The sequence below is a fragment of the Rattus rattus genome, chromosome 8, assembly GCF_011064425.1.
Source record: "Rattus rattus isolate New Zealand chromosome 8, Rrattus_CSIRO_v1, whole genome shotgun sequence".
Taxonomy (NCBI): domain Eukaryota; kingdom Metazoa; phylum Chordata; class Mammalia; order Rodentia; family Muridae; genus Rattus; species Rattus rattus.
In genome coordinates, this window is record NC_046161.1 from 37,331,157 (window position 1) to 37,352,159 (window position 21,003).

General features: G+C 46.8%; 1 protein-coding gene and 1 pseudogene across 1 annotated transcript in view; one reads left to right on the forward strand and one right to left on the reverse strand.

The window, feature by feature from the left end:
- Positions 1-21,003, reverse strand: part of Grik4 (glutamate ionotropic receptor kainate type subunit 4) — a 431,073-nt gene that overhangs the window by 225,017 nt on the left and 185,053 nt on the right. The window lies entirely within an intron of this gene.
- LOC116908312 lies at positions 12,205-12,652 on the forward strand (annotated as a pseudogene).

Genomic DNA, 21,003 nt, shown 5'->3' on the forward strand with positions numbered 1-21,003 from the left:
GCCTGCAGCCCCCTCTCCCTCTGCCAGGCAGAGAACAAGCCCTCCAGCACTTTAGTCCTGCCTATTCGGTACTAATTAGGACCCTGAAGTAACACGTCTAAACAATAAAATTGCCAGCTAGTTGACACGGCTGAGGGAAGACTTCACTGTGTTCAGATCCTGGCCCAGGGCATCAGGAAACTGGAAGGCCACCTGCCTTTTCACTGATTGGTCTCCAAATGGGTGAAAGGCATTTTGGGATATATCCCTCAGATCCTAAGCAGAGACAGAGTCTGGGGATGCTAAGGGTGACATAGTCAGTGTCTTTCCACAGGGATTCTCCTCCATCCCAATCCTTGCTCTGATTATAAACTTTGCCCCTCATGTTGGAGATGGGGAGGCAGGGTCTAAAATCTACTGCTACCATGATAGGCTGGCTGTGACAGTCCTGGGTCCCTTTGTTCTATAAACCAAAAGCTGATGCCTGGAAAGTGGATGATTTTCCCAGCTGCCCAGTTACAACCCAGTGCTTCAGGCCTAATAGTTATGGGCTATAGAGCCCAGCAAGGCTTAAGCATCTGATTAGCCCTCCCCCAGCCCTTGGAGGCTAGGTGTGAGCTCCAAAGGAGAAATAAGACTGTGTGCCCCACGATGCTAAGCATCTGCCTGGCTCTGCGGAAGTTCAGCCAACTGTCCATGTCATCCAGTTCCCAAGCTGTTCCGTGTCCTGCAGACCAGCCACCTGCATTTCCCAGATGCGAGCTCTGGCTAACTAACCAGATGGGCTGCCCTGGTGGACAAGGTTAGAACTCATTGGAGGTCAGTTGGCTGGAACACAGTCCCACGACAGTGTAACAGGTTTAGTTTGTCTGTGACCTTGTTAGGCCGAATCTGTTGATGACACAAATTTTCTACATTCCCTCGGCTCCCCCAGATGTCAGACAGGGTGGGATTGGGCCAGTTCACGGAAAGTTCATCACACAGGCTAGAAAACAACTGAATAGGGATGGCCGACATTGGGCATCACCACCCGTGCCTAGCAAGACTGCTGACAGACAGACAGACACACAGACAGACACACAGAGACCCACTGAGGCCTCCAACCTTCTCACAATGCAGTCTTTAATATGTGCCCAGTGACATGAAGGATCTATAACAATTTGAAGCAACGACATTGCAGAATAAGAGAAAATTCTAGTGATAGGAAAGATTTCGTCCTGTGGACCTCAATTTTCTCACCTAGAGAATCGTCACCGGGATCCCTCACACCTCCATGGAAGCTGCATTCATGGAGTGTGCCTGGTAGAAAACGATGGATGCCGTAATGTTTCTGGAAGAGGGCAGTGAGGCAGGCAAAGATTTCGGGGTGCTTATCACCAGGCCTGCTAAGGTCACCCCCAACGTGGCCAGTGTGGTTCTGAGCTTTGACGCAAAGTCAGTCATTTCTCACAGACTGTGTAGGAGGTAGGCACCAGAGGTGAGCCAATCCAAGCCCTGGTCTTTATCACCAGGCTATCTTGTCCCACGGCCTCTGCCCCTGGGCAGGATGGATAGCTGGAGATGGCGGTCCTGAGCCTGAGTAAATGCACCCACAAGGGAGGTAACTCCAGATGTTAGATCTAGGGCCGTAAATGCTTCTTAAAATTGCCAGGCTCCTCTCAAATTGTGTGCACCTACTATACCCGTCTCAGCCCCTGCTTCTCTCAGCCCCTCGGTGAACGATCGGACCAGTGCTGCTCTGTGCTGAGTGGCTGCCATCAGATCCCACTGGCTGGGTCTCCGATGGCCCTGGCCTGCCTCTGTCCAGTGTTAGGGATCTTGCATCATTGGGGTGACAGGTGGCTGTGCCTGACTGGCCCTTACAGGAGAGGCGAAGGCAGGATGCAAAGAGAGCCCCAGCAGATGACTCAGGTCTGACCGGCCCCCTCCCTCCACAGTTGGTAGCTGCTGTCCACATCTGCTGATCCACGGCGGTAGCTCAGTAGTCCTGCCTTGCTGTGACTCAGACATTTTTTGTTTTTGTCCCATGGGTTCACATAGTGGAGGGCCAGTCTTTAATATGACAATGGGGGAGTTGGTGGGGCCTTTAAGAGGGAGGGCCCAGTGCTAGTGTGGGGGTCCTTGAGTCACTGAGCATTTTTGCTCTCAGAAAGAATTAAGGTACCTCTCATGTGATCTTGAGTTTTCAAAGAAAATTAAAAATTAAAAAATAAAATCATCATCACCACCACCACCACCACCACCACCACCACCATCCTGAGTTGTTGTAAAAAGGGCCAGCTGGCCCCACTCAGCCGTCTCCCTTCCTGGCTGGAGGTGTGATCTCTTGCCCTTCTATACCCTTGTCATTCTGAAGCCATCTGCTCAAAGCCTTCACTGAAGGACAAACTTGCAGGGCTATCAGACCTTGGAATTTCTGTCTCCAATGTATGCAAAAACCTCTTTCTTTATGTGATTAGCCTGCCTCATGCATTTTATTACAGTCTTAGAAAAAGCACACTTCGGTGACAGTCCTCCTCGGTCTTTCCTTCTTTCTAGCCTCTGAAATGTTGGGGTGCCCTCAAGGCTCAGCCCTGGCTTGTCATCCCCAACTATCCCTCTTCTTTTCCCAAATAAACTCATTCAATTCCTTATAGCTTTAAAATTCTACTTGTATTCTTTTCCATTGTTAATCAGCTCACTGTTGGCTAAAACACAAGTATAAAGTTCCACACAAATAAGTGACTTGGGAAAGTACCCTATGGAAGGCTATGATACCCAACTATTCTAGCCAGCCAGAGGCTCTCCTTGTCCCACTGCCCACCACTCCTCCCTCCTCTTCCCTGTGCATGTTTCTTTTGCAGTTTCTATCACCTGTGTACACTGCTAGACACGGTAGTCAGCCTTGCCTAACTCTTGAGAGTGTCTCTTGTGTCTTTTCGAATTCACTGTCCTCTCTCACCTCTCCTCTCTGTCATCTGCCCCAAGACGACCCGCCTCCATCTGGAGTCTGTTCACTTGATTCTTAGCCACTCCCCTGCCTCTGGATTCTGAGACATTAGGCTCAAGTTTGACAGCCAAGATTATGGTGGTGCCCTCTCATCAGGAAGCGCATGATGCCTTCCTTTTCTTTGTAAAGAAAAGTGGATTAGTATCAGCTGTTGGCGCTTTCTTGTCTAAAATATCGACTCAAATTCACAACTCATTTCAGATTTTACAAATCAGCTGAGGTCCACCACACAGGGGGTGCCCTCCAGCTATTATTTGGTTACCCAAGGCTATGGTTCAGATGGGAATGACAGGATAAATGCTTATTTCTTTACATCTACCCAGCTTTCAAGATAAATTGGTTCCTTGCCATCCTTAGAAGACAACTAATTAGTAAATTTTTAATATGCCATTATTAATGTGAAAGTATATAAACTCATTAAAATGAAAGTATATGAAACTCACATTTAAACATGGGTTTCAACTAATGGCATTTATACTCTTATTAAAGCCAAACTGTCACCTTCAGTTGACGGGGACTCTTGTTAAGTGGGTTCCTACATCCTTTTGACATGACCTGTCCTGGGGTCACCATCTTGTATATCTGTCACCAGGCTTGGGAGTTGGCCAGTTCTCACAGGATTCTGTTTTCTGCCATGGGAATGGTGTCATAACTGTAGTCAAGCATAAGAGATGGTCATTGCATTTAATCTATAGTTCCCAAGCCTCATCCAGTAGACCTAGCTGGAAGTACATATGTGTGTATGTGCATGTATATGTGTGAGTAGGTATATGTATGTATGTATGCATGTGTTTATGTATGTGTATATGATATATGTATATGTACATGTATGTATGTATACATGTATTTGTGTATATATTTGTGTGTATGTATGTGGGCATATGTGTATGTGTACATGTATGTGTATGTGTGTGCATGTGTGCATATCCACATGTATGCATGTAAGAAGGTATGTGTGTATGTATATGCACGCATGTGTGTTTGTATGTGTATGTATATGAGTTGTGTGCATACGTGTACATGTGTATATGTACATGTGTTCATGTGTGAGTGTATGTATATGTTTGTGTTATGTGTATGCATCATGTGTGTATACAGGCATGAATGTGTGTACATGTATGGGTATATATATATATATATGCATGTATGTATGAATGTGTGTGAGCATATGTGTGTGTGCATAAATGTGTATGTAAGTATGTATAAGTGCCTGTGTGTATGTATATGTATGTGTGCATGCATGTCTGTATGAGTGTATGTGAGTATACATGTATGTGTATGTGCATGTATATGGGTATATGTTTGTGTATGTGAGTGTGTATGTATGTGGATGTATGTATATTCTGAATATGTGTATGTGTGTATATATATGAGTTGTGTATGTGTGCATGTATATGTTTGTATGTATATGTGTATGCATGTATATGTTGTGTGTATGTGTTTATGAGTGTGTATGTGCTTGTGCATGTGTGCATGTGTTTGTATCGATGTGTAGTGTGTTTAAAATGCAGCCCCACAGCATCACCTCTTCAGTCTTACTCAGCGCTCTCTCTTGTGAACTGAGAACACAGGTTTTCAAGGACACAAAAATGACAGCACCACAATGACATTTCCTCGCATCATCTCACATTACACACACAGCAGTCTTGGAATAACAAAACAATGCTAGCATCAATACAAGAAAATTATGACTGTAAAAACATTTAAAATGCTTTTCACACAACACTCCATCCCCAGCACTCCAGGGCTACCCCTCCTCTCCATCCCCAGACCATCCTGCCCAAAACAGAACAAGATGCAGCCCTCCCAACCTGTCCTGCCTGACTGTCCTGCCTGACATTGGTCCCCATGTCACCAGGTGTTTGGTGCTGACCCTCAGTGTCTGTGCCTCAGACATCTCACTTGCTGTCTGAAATGCAGTTTCCTAGAGAAGAACTCATGGGAGCAGTGGCGTGTCCACTCTTTCATGCCACGTTAATAATAGTTTGTGCTCTTTATGCTTGAAGGTCAATCTTGCTAAACACAAAGCCCTTGGCTCGTGTGCATTCATATATACATGTGTGTGTGTGTGTGTGTGTGTGTGTACATGTATGGGTATATATATATATGTATATATATATATGTATGTATGTATATATATATATGCATGTATGCATGAATGTGTGTGAGCATATGTGTGTGCATAAATGTGTATGTAAGTATGTATATGTGCCTGTGTGTATGTATATGTATGTGTATCCTTCAATATGTTATTCCATTCTCTTCTGTCACAACACACGGCTGCAGAAGAGTCTCAGGACTGTTTGCCTTCTCACATAAGTTGCCTGTTCTCTGTTTAGCTGTTGCCCAGTGGGCTTCTCTTCCTGTTTCTTGAGACCTGATGATTTGTATAGAGTGGATTTTGGTCCTTCTAGGTCAATACTTTCAAGCACGCCGTTTGCATTTTCAATATACTGCTTTAAACCATTTTTGTTGTTGTTGTTGTTGTTTGGTTTTGGTTTGGTTTTAAAACTAGATCCCATGTATCCCAGGCTGACTTGGAACGTCCTGTATAGCCAAGGCTAGCCTTGAATTGACCCTCTCACCGTCACCTCCCCAATGTGGATTACACATTGTACCCGGGTGGGGTACACCTCCACGCCCGGTTTCCAGCAGTGCTCTGGAGGGAACCCAGGGTTTCATGCATGCGAGGCAGACACCACCAAATGAACCTGCACGTGTGTGATCACGTGAGGTGATCGTGTGAGGTCTTTTGAACTGTGGTGGGGTGGTTACTGTTGCCCTCTCCGGGGGCCCTGCTGCCATTTTCTCCCTCTACATTTTCTCCTCGTGGATTCCCTTTGATTCTAAAATTCTCAGAAGTATTTACAGTGGTTACTGTCTCTTCTGTTCCTTGCATTTTAGTTTTCATTCACAAGATCCCGTCCATCTTCCACTTTTCATTTGTCTTGCGCATTGTCAGTGGTTTCTACAGCTTTTCTCCTGATTTACATTGATCCCTAGGGTCTACGGTTTGTGTCCTCTTTTAAATACTTCTGAGCATGTTCCAGTGATGTATTTCCAACCCCCCCAAAAGGCTGCATGACTTCAGATATGTAAAATAGGTGCGCAAATCAAACATTATTGACAATAAATCATAAAGAAATTTATCTTAAAATAATTCTTCCTTGCACGTATAATTTACCACTTAATTAAAGACAGAGAAAATTTGCATACCAGTGAGATGGCTCCGGTTGTTTACTTTTACGGAAAGCATTAAGTCTTGGCTGAATATTCGATACTGCAGATGTAGACCTTTTCCAGAGATGATCAATATTTTGATTTTATAATCATCAATGCTGAGAACAGCATTTTGTATAAATACTACTTAGTACAAAATGGCAGAGGTACACTTGGGGCCATTTCAGAAATGGTTGGAGAGTCTGTCCCTATCTCAAGCCAACATTTATTTAGTGATGTTTCAGAAAACCTAAGGAGCAGCTCAAACAGCATTTTAAAAAAATCAAGCATTGAGCCTGTTTGTTTTCTAATGAGAGACAGGAAGGGGATGGATGTAGATGGCAGGGGAGGTGGGGAAGGACCGGGAGGAGTGGAGGGGAGGGAAATAATAACCAGGATGGATTATAAGAGGGAGGATCTATTTTCAATAAAAGAAAAATGTTAAGTAGAATAAAAGGAAGAAAAAAATAAAATCCAACGTTCTACCATAATCCAATCCAAAGATGTATACATCCCTCGGAGTGATAGTGGGTAAATATCAAAAGAGTTGATTCTATAATTACACCACTGTGTTTCTGCAAGAGCAAAAACCTTAAAAAAATCACTTCTATGTATGTTTGGTCACTAAGCATTGCAAAACCTTATTTTGTGGGAAAAGAGCCTGCCAAGTAAGTGTGAGAACTGGAGCTGAGCTCCTAGCCCCCCAATAAATGCCAGGTGAATGAAGGGGCCAGCCTGCAGTCCCAGCCTATGGGAGGCGGGGCAGGGGGTCCCTGCAGCAAGCTGACTAACTGAAACAGTGAGCTCTGGGTTCAGATGAGAGACTCTCTCAATGAGTAAGGGGGAAAGCCATGGAGGGAGACATACAATGTCAGCCTGGCAACCACTGACCATGCATCCAAATGTGTGCACGCACAACTGCACCCACAGGTGAGCTCAAGTGCGTACACACACACACACACACACACACACACACACACACACACACACATGCCCCGACCCCGTAAAAGTGGACTTATTACTCTGGACACATTTTCAAGACTTCCACATTCAATTAGCCTGTATTGGTCAAATCCCATTTAAGAAGCTTGGTTCCTACTGTTTGTGAATTTGTATAAATGATAACAAAGATCCTCTTAAAACGTTTATATTCTTACAGTAAAAGGTGAAACCGATATTTATATAATAAAAGAGGAAATATGAAGTATGTTTTTGAAAAAAAAAGCACAAAATCAAAAAAAAAAAAAAAGCTTTGTTCCAGGGTGCTGCTACAGTTTGCACGTTTTTTCCTCATCTTTGTTATGTGTGATGCATGTGTATGTGGCATATGCACATATGTGTGTGACAATATTCAGTTCTTTGCATGTGCAGAGCCCAGAGGATGATGTCAGGGATCCTGTTAACCTTATTCTCTTGATACCCTCATAGTATCAGATGGACCGGCTGGCCTGAGAGCCTCAGCAAGGCCGTACCCTCCACAGCAGTGCAGTGACAGGCATTTGTATGGCCACTCCTGGCTTTTTATGTGGGTGCTCAGGTCCTCACCAGGCCATCTCCCCAGTCCATAGTTTGGGTCTTAAGTGTTGCCCAAAGGCTGGTCACCAACCCCAGAACTATTAGAAGGTACTATAGCTGTTACATGGAACATAGTGGAGGGACGTTGAACTCTTGGAGTGGGCCTCTGAAGTGGGTACTAAGACCTAGGCCCTCTTCTCTCTCTTCTTTCTTCCTGGCCACAGTGAAAGAAGCACCTTTCCTCTAAGGAGACTGCCAGCTGTGACACTCTGTCTCACCACAAGTCCAAAACAATGAAATCACCCCACAGTGAGATGAGACCTATGAAACTGAGCCAAAATAAACCTTCCCTCCACTGGAGATGGTTGCCTCAGGCATTTCGTCATAGCAATGGACTCTAACACACAGTCCGTTGCCACACACAACCCCACGTTCCCCCGCCCCCTGGGTGTGGGAGGTACATAGCTTTCTGGTGTGCTTTTATTGTCTCCAAGGATATTCTTCTTCTCTGTTCGCTTTCTCTTTTTTACAGTATATTTTTTTTATAGAATTTGTATTCAGTCATTTCATTTTATATAAAATAAGTTGGGTTTTTTTTTCCATTTTGGTTTTGCGTGAGACAAAGTCCCATGCATTTGCAGCTGGCTTTCTGCCTCTACCTCCTAGGTGCTGGGATTATAGGCATGTACCACCATACCCAGGTTAAAGTATTTACTAGGCTGTAAGACAAAGGCTTTACTCAGACAGCTGTTTTAACTCCACAGAGCTGGGGCGTTAAAACAAAGCAACAACAAAAACAAGCAAAACCAGGTCACTTGCTTTCTAAGGTTGCCTAGCTTCCATTTCTTCCATTGGCTCTCTCCCCTTCTCCCCGTCCTTTTTTTCTGAGACAAGGTTTCTCTATGTAGCACTGGCTGTCCTGGAACTCACTCAGTATGTAGACCAGGCTGGCCTCGAACTCAGAGACCTGCCTGCCTCCCGAGTGCTGGCATTAATGGTATGTACCACCCCTGACCAGTAAGGCTCTGTCTTTCTTATCCAACCTGTTTAATCTTATTCTGTTCCTTGCAGCATCTCCTCAATGGACCCTGGGAGAAAGCAATGGGGGCCACTCTTGACCAGATGCAGAGCCTGGACTCTCTTGGGTCTACAGGCCATCTGGTGACTCTGCACTCACCAGTGCCTGCTGTAAACATGCATCTTCCCTTGCAGCTGCCCGGCTTACACTTGTCAGCCAAGAACTGTTGAGGCCCCAGTCCTGGGTCCATTTTCTCTCTGCTTCTCTATGCATGGACACCAAAACCAGACAGGTCTCAGAAGTCCCTTCCTCCCTCCCTCTTTTCATACCTTCCTCTCTCCCTCCTTCCTTCCCTCCCTTCCCTCCTTCTATCCCTTCCTCCCTCGATGTATGTTGGAGCACAGGAGAAGACCCTGCAGCTTAGTTTTGGGGTAAATATTACCGTGGACTTTCATTTTGCTTTTATTTTATGGTTCTGGGTATCAAGTCTGCGTCTTTGCCCATGCCAGGCACTGTGTATTGGCTTCTGTTATCTTTTTGTTCCTCTTTAGGTAGACTTTTGGAAGACATAAAGTACACTGTCGCCATGACCACTATCTTATGAGCCCTGCCCTGCTGACGCTTGCAAGCCTCTGTTCTGAGGCTGCACCGCTCGCCTGCCCTTGGAGACCCAACTACAAACTGCTATCTTCCCATGGATGTCCAGTTGGCATCTCAACCCGAACCTGGGAAACAAAACCCCACTTGCATCGTCTCCCTTAATCTCCTCAACACACATTCCCGGTTCCTCAGGCCAAGCCTCTCCCACATCCTCCCAAACCAGTCCTGTTCAGAGTCACCAGGCAGTGCACACCCTCCACAGGGCTGACAACTCCCTCGCGCTCCATTTCTCTGATGATTTCAGGATAAACTGCCTGACTGGTCTCTTGCATTCTGCTTCAGATCAGTTCAGCCAGACTGTTCCTGCAGCGTCCCCACGCTCTTCATGTCCCAAAGCCTCTCACCACAATGTTCTAACCCCTAACCACGGCCAAAAGCCCCTGTAGGATTTGCGCCACACTCTCCCCTCTGACTCAGTCTCCCTCCACCCTCCTGCCTTCAGTATGTCACCAACATCAAATCTTCTCTCTTTTTGTCCCTACAGCTGCCCCGTAGTCCCGTCTATCAAAAGGGTATTTGTCTATGTGGTAGGAATGTTTTTCTCCCAGGTCCTTGCAACTCTGCCTCCGTCTCACCATAGTGTCAGATTTGGAGACGGTTGCCAGGATATCCCAAAGATACCTGTTACCTAGTTCGTCTTTACCTTAGAACTCATCCAAACCTGGGAAATTACCTGTAAATGCTCTGCAGTTTATCTCACTCTTACAACCCCCAGCATGAGCGCCCACACTGGAACTCTCCTTGCAGAAAACTAGAGGTAGCTGCTGGTACATAAAGGTGTTTGACGGAGATCCCTCAGCTAACACCTCCAGGAGCCTCTGGATGTGACCAAGGGAGTCCGGCTCTGCACCACAGTAAGCTCAGAAGCAAGGACATTACCCTGAAAACACCATCTGTCCACCTCAACGCTTCGCTCGGGAAGGATGTGAACCCAGTCCAAGCCACTCAGTGTGTCGGCCACCTAACTCACGAGCAGAGCAGTGGCCCTCAGCTTGCCTTTTCCTGGATGCACAGTCCGTGATGTTTCCTTTTTATTTGAGAATGCAATTTATATATAACTGCATACCTAATCATTTCTGAAAACCCTAACATAATTCCCTAACTATAATAAAAAGGAGTAATAAAAAAGGCGGAAATATATAACAAAATAATAAGCATTTCATTATGCAAACGCTTTTGGAAGGCCAAACTGGAAGACAATGGAACAGGCAGAAGCTTGCACCTACCCGTGGGATTCCCCGTGAGCACAGCCATGGAGGACCCAGGCTAAAGCAGCTTGCGTTGGTAACTTCAACACCACAAACCAAGTCAGCGAGGAAGATGAATACTGATGTGAGCCCTCCCCAAGTGGTAGGCAACAGTTGATAAAACTTGGAGCAAAGCAAAATCATGGTCCTTTTAAGTTAGCAGTTGCATTAATGGAGAATTCAATACATGCAAGGGCTTGAGAAAAGTACTCTGGGGGCTGGAGAGATGCTCAGTGATTAGGAACACTAGCTGCTCTCCAGAGGACCTGATCCACCCAGCACCCACATGGCAGCTATAACCATTCCTCAGAATCTGACCCCCTCTCCTGGCCTCTGCAGGCCCTGCATGCATATACTACACAGATATAGTAAAGGCAAAGCATCTGTACAAATAAAAACCTTTAATGAAAAATTATTATTTTAGAAAGTGCTATGTGAGTTGGAGAGATGACTCAGCAGTTAAGAGCACTGACTGTTCTTCCAGAGGTCCCAAGTTCAATTATTAGCAACCACATGGTGGCTCACAACCAATGATCGGGATCCAATGCCCTCTTCTGGTGTGCAGGCATACATGCAGGCAGAACATCGTGCACATAATAAACAAACAAATCTCTCTTTAAAAAGTACTGTGTATTAATAGAGTTCTTTCTAGGTTTACATACCTATAAACATCATTGTCTTGGGGGATTATCTGGCAGGACACTTAAAGCCTTGCAGAAAGTTGAAAATGTCTGATCCTTGAATAGTACCAAGGACCTCAGGCCTGCCCCCTTCACATGCCAAAAGCATGCTCCTTCTAAGAACTAAAAAACCAAAAGTTGATCTAATGAATTTGCAAAATGCCCTCTCCATATGTATTATTGTGAGATATCACACTTATTAACCATCACCAACCACTACAAACAGCCCAACAGCCCCTCGCTTGGTGAGTGGTCATATGCACCGAGGCCCATTTAACACCGTGGAATATTACTCAGTAGTGAAAAGGAGCAAACCTCATAAAAGCGACAGCAACATTCTCAATGCACCATGATGAGCGAAAGGAGGCAGATACAAAACCCTGCATGCTGTATAGTTCTGCCTCCAAGATACATTAGAAAAGTGGTCAGCATAGCAGACAGTCTAGTCACCCTGTAGGGGTGAAGTGTCTGCTTTGTACTCCAGACCTTCAGAGGCCAGAAATGAGCCCAGATTCCAGGAAGTCCCCACCGGCACCTCTGAGAAAAGTCAAAGGCCCTGAAGCTGGTATCGTGCCCTGAAGTCTTACTCACTGGAAGACCACTCAGGTGCCCAAACCTCAGCACCCATGTCTTCCTCTCCCGCCTGTCACTACAGCCTTGACAATGGCGCCCCTCTGCATCCACCATTGCTCTCCTATAAAGCCCTGCTTACTGATGAAGGGCAGCTAGTGTCTGAGGAAAAGCCTGTTCATTCCTGCCTCCTTTAAACCAAGTTATGGAAAACATAATTGCTGAGGAAATCTCATTTGGGTTCAATCATGTGCCATGGACCCCAGAGCAGGCAGGCCCTTCCCCTTCCTTATGGAAGGAATGCACACCATCGATCCCATTGTCGTCATGGGCCGCAGCCCCACCCAGTGTTATTGGCATTGTGAAAACAAGTCATACCCAAAGTCTCATTTCTGCCGTGGTGTCCCTGGTGCTAAGATCCACATCTTTGACTTGGGACGGAAGAAAGCAAAAGTATATGAATTCCCACTTTGTGGCCACATGGTGTCAGATAAATATGAACAACTCTCTTCTGAAGCACTGGAGGCTGCCTGTATCTGTGCCAACAAATACTTGGTAAAGAGTTGTGGCAAGGATAGATTTCATATCCGGGTGAGGCTCCGCCCTGTCCATGTCATCCGTATCCACAAGATGTTGTCCTGTGCTGGGTTGACAGGCTCCAGACAGGTATGCTCGGTGCCTTAGGGAAGCCCCAGGGCACAGTGGCCAGGGTTCACATTGGCCAGGTCATCACGTCCATCCACACCAAGCTGCAGAATAAGGAACATGTGATTGAGCCTCTGCACAGAGCCAAGTTCAAGTTCCCTGGCCGCCAGAAGATCCACATCTCAAAGAAGTGGGGCTTCACCAAGTTTAATGCAGATGAATCTGAAGACATGGTTGCCGAGAAGTGGCTCATTCCTGATGGCTGTGGTGTCAGATATATCCCCAGTCATGGTCCTCTGGACAAGTGGAGAGCCCTGAATTCCCGAAGGCTTCCACAGCGCGCTCCTGTACCCTATCAAATCATGTTTAGTAATAAATCTCACATCAAATCTGAAAAAAAACACAAGGAATGCACACGGGCTTGCCACAGGGTCCTTGAGCCCAAGAGACACCAATGTGCATGCAGCTGAAGGACCCTCACATCTGGGGAAGGCCTGCTGGTGTCAGCTAGAGGGAAAGGCCAGCTCCCGGGGCCCTGTTCAGAGCAGGCTGATCAAGAGGAAATCTCCCTCATCTTCATTTGGTCACCACAAAATGCTGTCACTTGCATCAGGGTCAAGGTAGTAGGTTTGAAAGAGGAAACCAACCATGTCTGGAAATATAAGGAATCTTCAACTTGAGCTAAAATGCTTGGCAGGGGTGAGCAACCTACACTCTCTGCTTCGCTGTGCTCAACACTGAAGGGGTGGGATAATACAACTGCTAGTCTGGGAGCCATTTGTTTGGTTTGGTTTTTGCTGTGTGATCTACCTGTAGTTGCTGAGCCTCTCTGAACTTCAGTTTCTTAACTGGCAAAGTAACTCTTGAGCTCCTAAGATATGGTGACTCTTAAGTCATTTGAAATACATTAATTATTAAGAGCACCTGACACATAGTTCTCCATGTCCCTTTCCATAACTGCTCTGTCCGCCATGTTTTCCTGTTCTATATTTTGATGCTTTGGTATCTTGGAGCCCCCACTGACCCTGGAGAGACCATCCCTCCCCAGCTTTGCCCTTTCCCTAAAAGCAGCAAGCGACTGACCATCAGAGGTGCTTTTCAAATCCAAATGAACTATCCAGATTCCATCCACCCAACTTCCTTTATGGAGTACTTACTCTTGGGAGCCACTAGCCATTGAACCACTCACCCCAACGTCACAGAACCCACTGAAGTCATCTAAACAGCCAAGCTGAGCCTGCACTTCCCTACGACATCTACCACCAAGGCTCCTCCACACCTCACATGGCTCCTGCCCCCATCCCAGGGTATGCTGAGTGGCCCATGGCATGGCGTGTCCCCTGCTCATACAGATTGTGAGTGCCCAGTTCTTGGCAATGGCAGCTGACCCTGCTATCTTGGCTTTGCTGCACCTGAATTTGCTCTGAATGTACTGTTTTAAACAGATGCCTTGCCCTAGTTTGGTTCTCCTGAAAGTGCCCGATTGAAGGGCACTGGTGCTATCCTAGCTACCAACCAGATGGCCTCATTCACAGATATTTGCTTTCCTGGCCTTACTACACTATTTGACTTTGATGACTGGCCACCTGATCCCCAAAGGACGTGTTCCACAAGGCCCTGGCCAGTGCCACCTTCCACCTCTGCTGGCCCTAATGGCCTAAGCCTCCCTTAGAGACTCTGCCCAGATGCATGCCTCTCCCCTAGAGTGCAGACCCCTGACCCTGCCCTAGCTGCTGGGTAACTATTAGCCTAAAGAGTGAATGGCCGCCATGTTGAGTGAAAAAAACTCGCCCATTACTTCTATCCTGGATTCATCTTTGACTGTTCAGACCCCCTCCTCTGTCCTTTTTCTCTTTATGGCCCCTTCCTCCAGCACTGCTCGTCTCCTAACCTTACCATAACATGAGAACACAAAGCAATGGCCTGGTGTGTGTGTGTGTGTGTGTGTGTGTGTGTGTGTGTGTGTGATAGGGAGGCAATGTTCACATGCGTACAGAGGCAAGAGACACTTGGTGTCCTCCTCAATCACTCCTTAAAAGTTTACCTTTCTTTTGTCTAAGTATATATGCAGGTATTTGGATGCCTGTATAGGGTGTGTGCCTGTAAATGTAGGTTACCAAGGAAGCCAGAAGAAGGCATCAGGTTCTTATGATAATTTGAGCTTCTTTATGTGGGTTCTAGGAAACTAACTCGGGGCCTCTGCAAAAGTCATATATTCTCTTAGCCTCTGAGCTATCTCTTTGGCCCTGCCCTGGACTTGGAGTTCAGTAATTCAGCAATACAAGCTGGCCTGCTAAGCCCCCAGGACTCCCCCTGCCTCTGTATTTCTTTAATCCCAATCTCTCTTCCAACCTACACTGCACTCAGACTCCCTCAAACGCAGCTAAACCCTCAGGCACCTCTCTTCTTGACCCTCCCCACCCAACCATCTTAGAATAAAACCCAGGGGTGTCAATTCTGGTCTCAGCACCTCTCCTCCCCACTCGGACTCTTCTCCCAAAGACCACGGCCAGAACCCAGCAGTTCCCCACTTGAAAGCCATTCAACCAAGGCAGGACACATTCCCCATCCTCAGCTGCTGCCTCTGCAATGCCCAGGACTGGGAAGGACTGGATTGCCCCAGAGCACTCCTTCCTAGTTCCAAGATGCCATATTGTGGGACAGTCAATCTTAGACCTGCAATGTGCAGGAGAATCTGCAGCAGCCAGTTCACGGTCAAAGTCACGTCCCAGGATGTCTGGAGAAAATGGTCTACAGTAAACCAGAGTCAAACACAGAATGCAATGTTGATCGATTTCATGACCAATTCTGCCTCAGAAGACCTTAATGTGCTGTGACTGTGACCAGAAATAGTTACACTGCTCATGTCAATGAGCCTTGGCTTCTCACTCTAACCCTCCCTCCCTTCTCTCTGCCTCTCTCACCTCTGCTGTTCATGTGCAAGTGTGTGCTTGCATGTGTATGCTTGCATGTGTGTGTGCATGTGCATGTGCATGTGCATGTATGTGCACTATACAACCTGAACTTTTATCAGCCAATTCCCAGCTTCCTCTCTCAATTCTTACTCTGCACATCTGTAAAAACCTACAACAATAATTCCTCAGGATCTGAAGAGGATCCACCCATGACCCCCATGGATTCTTAAAACTGCAGCAGGTCTACTCATGCTGTGTTATTTTGTACAGAAAGACATACAATAAAGTTTTGTGTGTAAACTAGGCACAGGAATAGATGAGCAATAGCCAATAGGACAATTGCAATAATATTCTGCAATAAAGATGGGTGAGTGTTCGTGTCACCCTGCTCTCTGTCCTGCACCCAGCCCAGTACCTGAGACAGCAGAAAGGAAAGTCACAGACACAGAGAACCCCTTCTGTCTCCTTTCCAGCTGATCTTTGGGAAGTGGGTTTCTGACATCATTGCCTCAGCTTCCCAGCCCCTTTCTGCCACGGGGATATCAGCATCTCATGAAGAAAAAAAAAAAAAAAAAAAAAAAAAAAAGCTCAGGAGTGGAAGTGCCCTAATAAATATCTGTAGGCAAAATGAATAATTTCCCAAAGACTGAGGGAATAGCTCAGTCAGTAAGGTGTCTGCCTTGCAAACCTGAGGTCCTGAGTTCAATTCCTGGAACACATATAAGATAAGCTGGGTATGGTAGTGTCTGCTTGTAATCTTAGCAGAGGGAGGTGGAGACAAGATGTCCAGGTCTCCCTGGCAGGCCAGCAAGCCTAGCACACTGTAGGAATTCCAGGCTAACAAGAGACTTACACACACACACACACACACACACACACACACACACACACACAAAGTAGACAGCTTTCTAAGGTACAATAGCCAAGGGTGACCTCTGACCTCCACGACATGCACACATGAGTGTGACTGCACTCATACATGTGATGATTTGTCTGTATTAGCCCAGCCGTTGCCTAATTTCCTATTTTGTAAATTCTGGTTTTAAAATTAGGTGGGAGGAAAGCTGATCTAATTCCTTTTGTTTCAGATGAAATACCTTTTAAGGGGAAAAAGAAAGACACTTTTTTTGGTATGGGAAGGAATGTGTACAAGCAATTCTGGCTCCTGCCGCCTGAAGGGAGAGGGAAGGGAAGGAGGGCGTGGTAGCACCTTCAGGAGATGGGGCTCACTAGGTAGGGCATTGCAGCATGTTTTCATAGCAACTGGGAGGAAGGGAGAATCCCCCATCTGAATTTACCTGAAACGACAGCATTTAAGACCCCTGAGGGAGGGCAGGCAGCCCAAAGTCATACAGACAGAGAATGTCCGAGCTGGGATTTCAACTCAGATCTGTCATATTTAAACCTTCAGCATCTATCAGAGCCTATGGAAGAGAGCCATCTGGTCAACCCGCTATTCACACATTCCCCTTCACTCTATCTAGAACAGACAGATGAGAGGGAATATGGCTTCCTGTGTGCCTATTGGCATGTCCTAGCTGCTCTGTTATTTTAAAAGCCTACTCTTAAATACTCATCCAATCATGCATCAAATGCTATTCAATTATCAAAGTGGTCTATAGAAGACTGCGAGAGCTCTCATTTTAAAATTCTCATGTATTTAAATTTTTCAGTATTCATTTTACTCCCCTTTAAAATTAACTCTTTTATGCAACTTCTCAATGTAAAGAGTCAGCGTGTATCCAAAAAAAAAACCAAAACAACCTCTCCAACCTTTCGTTTCACTTCTCTGAGATCTGGAAGACACCATCTTTCTTACTAAATTAATTGTGTGGTCTGCAGCTGGGCTGTTCAAACCCTAGCTTGGCCAAGAATGAAATGGTTCAAATGACTAAGTTAGATGCCAGGCAGAATGAAGGAGAGAGAAAGAGTCAAGCAGACTTCCGGAAGGCCCTACCAGGGATGTGAAAGCAGGAGCTGGGCTGGGCTGTAGTCCATGAGATAGGGCAGAGTGGACAGTGACCAGGCTCACCCCAGTCTGGGGCAATCTTCTGTCCACACGAGGTAAGGTGGACACTAGATTCTAAGGTCTCCCTGGATTCAGACAGTACTCAATATGTGTAAGGTCCTCCCTGTTTACATCTATCTCAGAGACAGGTCACATCACACTTGGTAGATTCACTCACAACCAGGGGTAGATCATCCCAGGATAGACCACACAGAAGCCAGGGAGAAAGTCAAGAAGTCTGCATCCAGAGTCTCAGAGCTCTTCTTCAATGCCAGCTGAAATCTATCTGGCTACTCAGAGAAAATGGAAACTGCCTGGCATCTTCCACTGACTGTAGATGCTGAAGTCATTACAGCTGACCACAGCACTCCCAAGTCTACCAGAAATGAAGGGGGGGGTCTGCTTCTTGGACACTGGCTGGGTAGAAATGGGAGGAGAGGGGGGGGCTGAAGTGGCTAGGAAGTTACTTACAGATGTGCGGGGCTTAGGGAATAAATGCACATCTGGACTGAACTGACTTCCAGAGGAATCCAGTAACAGTCATACTTCTTGCCATCTTGATGCTCCAGGGTTGAGCTGTGCCTTTGTGTGAGGAAGGAAGGAGGGGAGGAGGAAGAGAAGGAAGCCGTAAGTGATTGCCTTCCTGGTATCCAAGGCAGTAAAGGGATGACTTATGATCTTCCTGCTTGGAGTCAGGTGTTGTGTGTAGACAGACATGGGGAAAAGAAGCCTCGCTGCTTTAATTCTGTTCCACATTTCCCAAAGCCCCTTTGCTGCAGTCCCTGCAGAGGTAGGATGACAAGCTAGGGAGAACACTGGGCGGTGCCCCCTGCGAGTCTCGGCCAGGCAGTGCAGAGCCTACACCACCCCAGCAGCTTGGCTATGGAACAGCAAGTCACTAAGCCAAGTGCTAGCACAGCAGGTCACAGGGCCTGGGCTGTCCTGATTAGCACCAGAGAGGTGGGGGGGGGATAAGAAACAGAGAGATAGACAGTCAGAGAGACAAGGACAGAGACAGAGACAGACAGAGAGATAGACAGAGACAGAGACAAAAATAAAGACAATGACAGAGACACCGAGACAGACAGAGACACAGAGACACAGACACAGAGACACAAAGAGAGACAAAGACAGGGGCAGTTTTCTCCCTCTGACTCACTCTCACACCATTTCATTTAATCTCTGTACATCATCTGGTAAGGTAGAAAGCAAGAAGACCTTTATTTTCTTCACCTACGCAAAGAAACAGAGATCAAATGGCCTGCAACGGCCACATCACAAACCAGCCTCAAGCCCAGGTGTGTCTGGCTTTTTAAGCTCTGGGGTTCCGATTTTCTGAGTCTATATTCTTTTTCTAAACTATTAGGAAGTACCAGGCAGGCAGAGTAGGAAAGACGCAGGCCTCCCTTTCTGTATCAGCCTCAGCCGTCTGCATCAGCAAGGGCTGTGGTCCAGCTGTTCCTGACAGCTGCATTACCTACCACCCAACTGTTTATGGACGGACGCTTCTTCCTTCCACCTCTCACTCTACACCTGCTGGGTGGTCTCTAGCTAAAGGAACCCGACCTGCAGTGATGAGCAGAGGGTAGCTGGATCCCATTTCAAGATCATTTGGTCAGTGGGAGAAATCTTCCAGCAGACCTCCAGCTGCCTGTCAGTGAGAAGTGCCTGCCTCAGCAGTCTTGCCCCTCCCGGGAGGGAAGGGATCCCTGCAGCAAATATTTAGAGGATTTGCCTCCTAATCTCAGCCCATGCCCTCTCCAATGCTCTAAGCTAAAATCTCATGCCAGGGCTTTGCAAACAGGCTTTCCAGCATGATCCAGATCCTCAAAATGAAGTTCAGAGAACCATCCTGCTCAAAAGTAGCTTTTCTATCGAGCTCTGTTTGGAGTGCTGCTATAAGGTTGGCTGATGGTCTGGAAATTTCTGGAAGTTCTTCTCCTTTCTCTGAAAGGGTGCTGTGCAGAACAGATGAATGGCAGCTGGGGGTGGGGTGGGGGCTGAGGGTCTGAGTTTACTACATGCCGTTTCCTCAGCCGGACTGTCTGCTCTCTGAAATGGGGACCACGTCATAGTCATCCTTGCATCTCTGCTGTTGAGGATCAGACACAGCACAAAGAAGTCACTCGGTTCACAGAGAGTAAACGAAAAAACTTCATCATGTCGAATCCAAATTTGGGCATCTGCAAATCAGCTTCCACTTCTCAAGCCACTTAGATGTGGTCACTTCCATTTCAAAAACCTCAGCCAGTCAGGTGGGCTTGGCAGACACCTGTAATCTCAGCACTCAGGTGGTTGAGGGTCAAGAGTTCAAGGCCATCCTGGGCTGTATAAAGAAACCTTAGCTCATCATCATCATCATCATCAACAACAACAACAGAAAAGCAAAACAAACCCCCCCCCAAAAAATAAAAAAACATTAACCTGCTCCCTGTCTAGCCTACAGAACAGTCTGGACCCCTTCCTTCCCTCTCTCGGCATTTTGAGCCACCTACCCTAGACTCCAGCCTCCTGCCATGCAGGCTCCTAACACCATGCAGCTTCTTACACACCCGATTCTTAATGACACCTAAGCACCTTCTCTGCCTAGGACGCTCCTTCCTTTGTGCCTATGCTTGGGGGCCAGGCCATCCTGGAACCCTGGAGCTGAGTGTGTTGTGCAGAGAAGACCTAGGGAAACAATGTTTCCATCGACAAACTGAGTTCAAGTTGGAACCCAGAAGACTCTATACCCAGTTTTCTATTCTCTCCACCCAGCTCTGTCTAAAAACAGGACCTCTGGCCCACAGTTCACGGGCCACATACGGGAGATGGGGAGTTGCCTGTGCACCCTGCATTAAAGCCATCAGCAAGTGACCTTTCCCTCCCTGGGCCACTGGGACTTGAAAATCCCTGAGCCCTTTGCAAATGTCATTCTCCCTACCTGATCAGAAAGGCACTGATGGGGAAAATGATGTCTAGGAAAGAGAAGCCCAGCAAGGAGGAAAGGGGGGAGGGGATGGGGAGCTGGAATTGGGGGTGGGGTGGGAAGGACTCAACCTAAACCAATATGTCTTCATCTGAGCTCACCAAGCAGCCTGGGAGGGGCTCCTAGCTTCTTCTGAGAGGCTCACAATGCTCTCAATGTAGTCTGTGACCTATCCAAAAGGCTTCCTTCTCTTGGACCAGTTATGAGTTCTGTTTTTTTGTCTGGGCTCCCAGCTTGGAGCCTCCTGAGGTCTGCTCCAGGCTTTATTGTTCCCCCTCCCATGTTCCTAGCTTCAATCTCTGCTCCATCTTTGACTCTTGGCTCCTGGCACTGGTCAGCAGTTGTGGCCCAGGGGTAGTGAGAGAGGAAAAATTCAGGTTTCTAGTCTGCACCTGTCTTCTAAGTTCCAGATTCACTCATCAGAGCAGCCCTCTTGCATGGACCACTCCGGTAAAGCCAGAAGCCCCTAGGAATCAACAGGAACAGCTGCAACACTAACCCTCTCACCTACTCTCCCACTCCAGCCCCTCCTCACACTCTGCACCCACTCGGAGGGCCCTCGACAGAACAAATTTAGGGTCAGGGTCCTC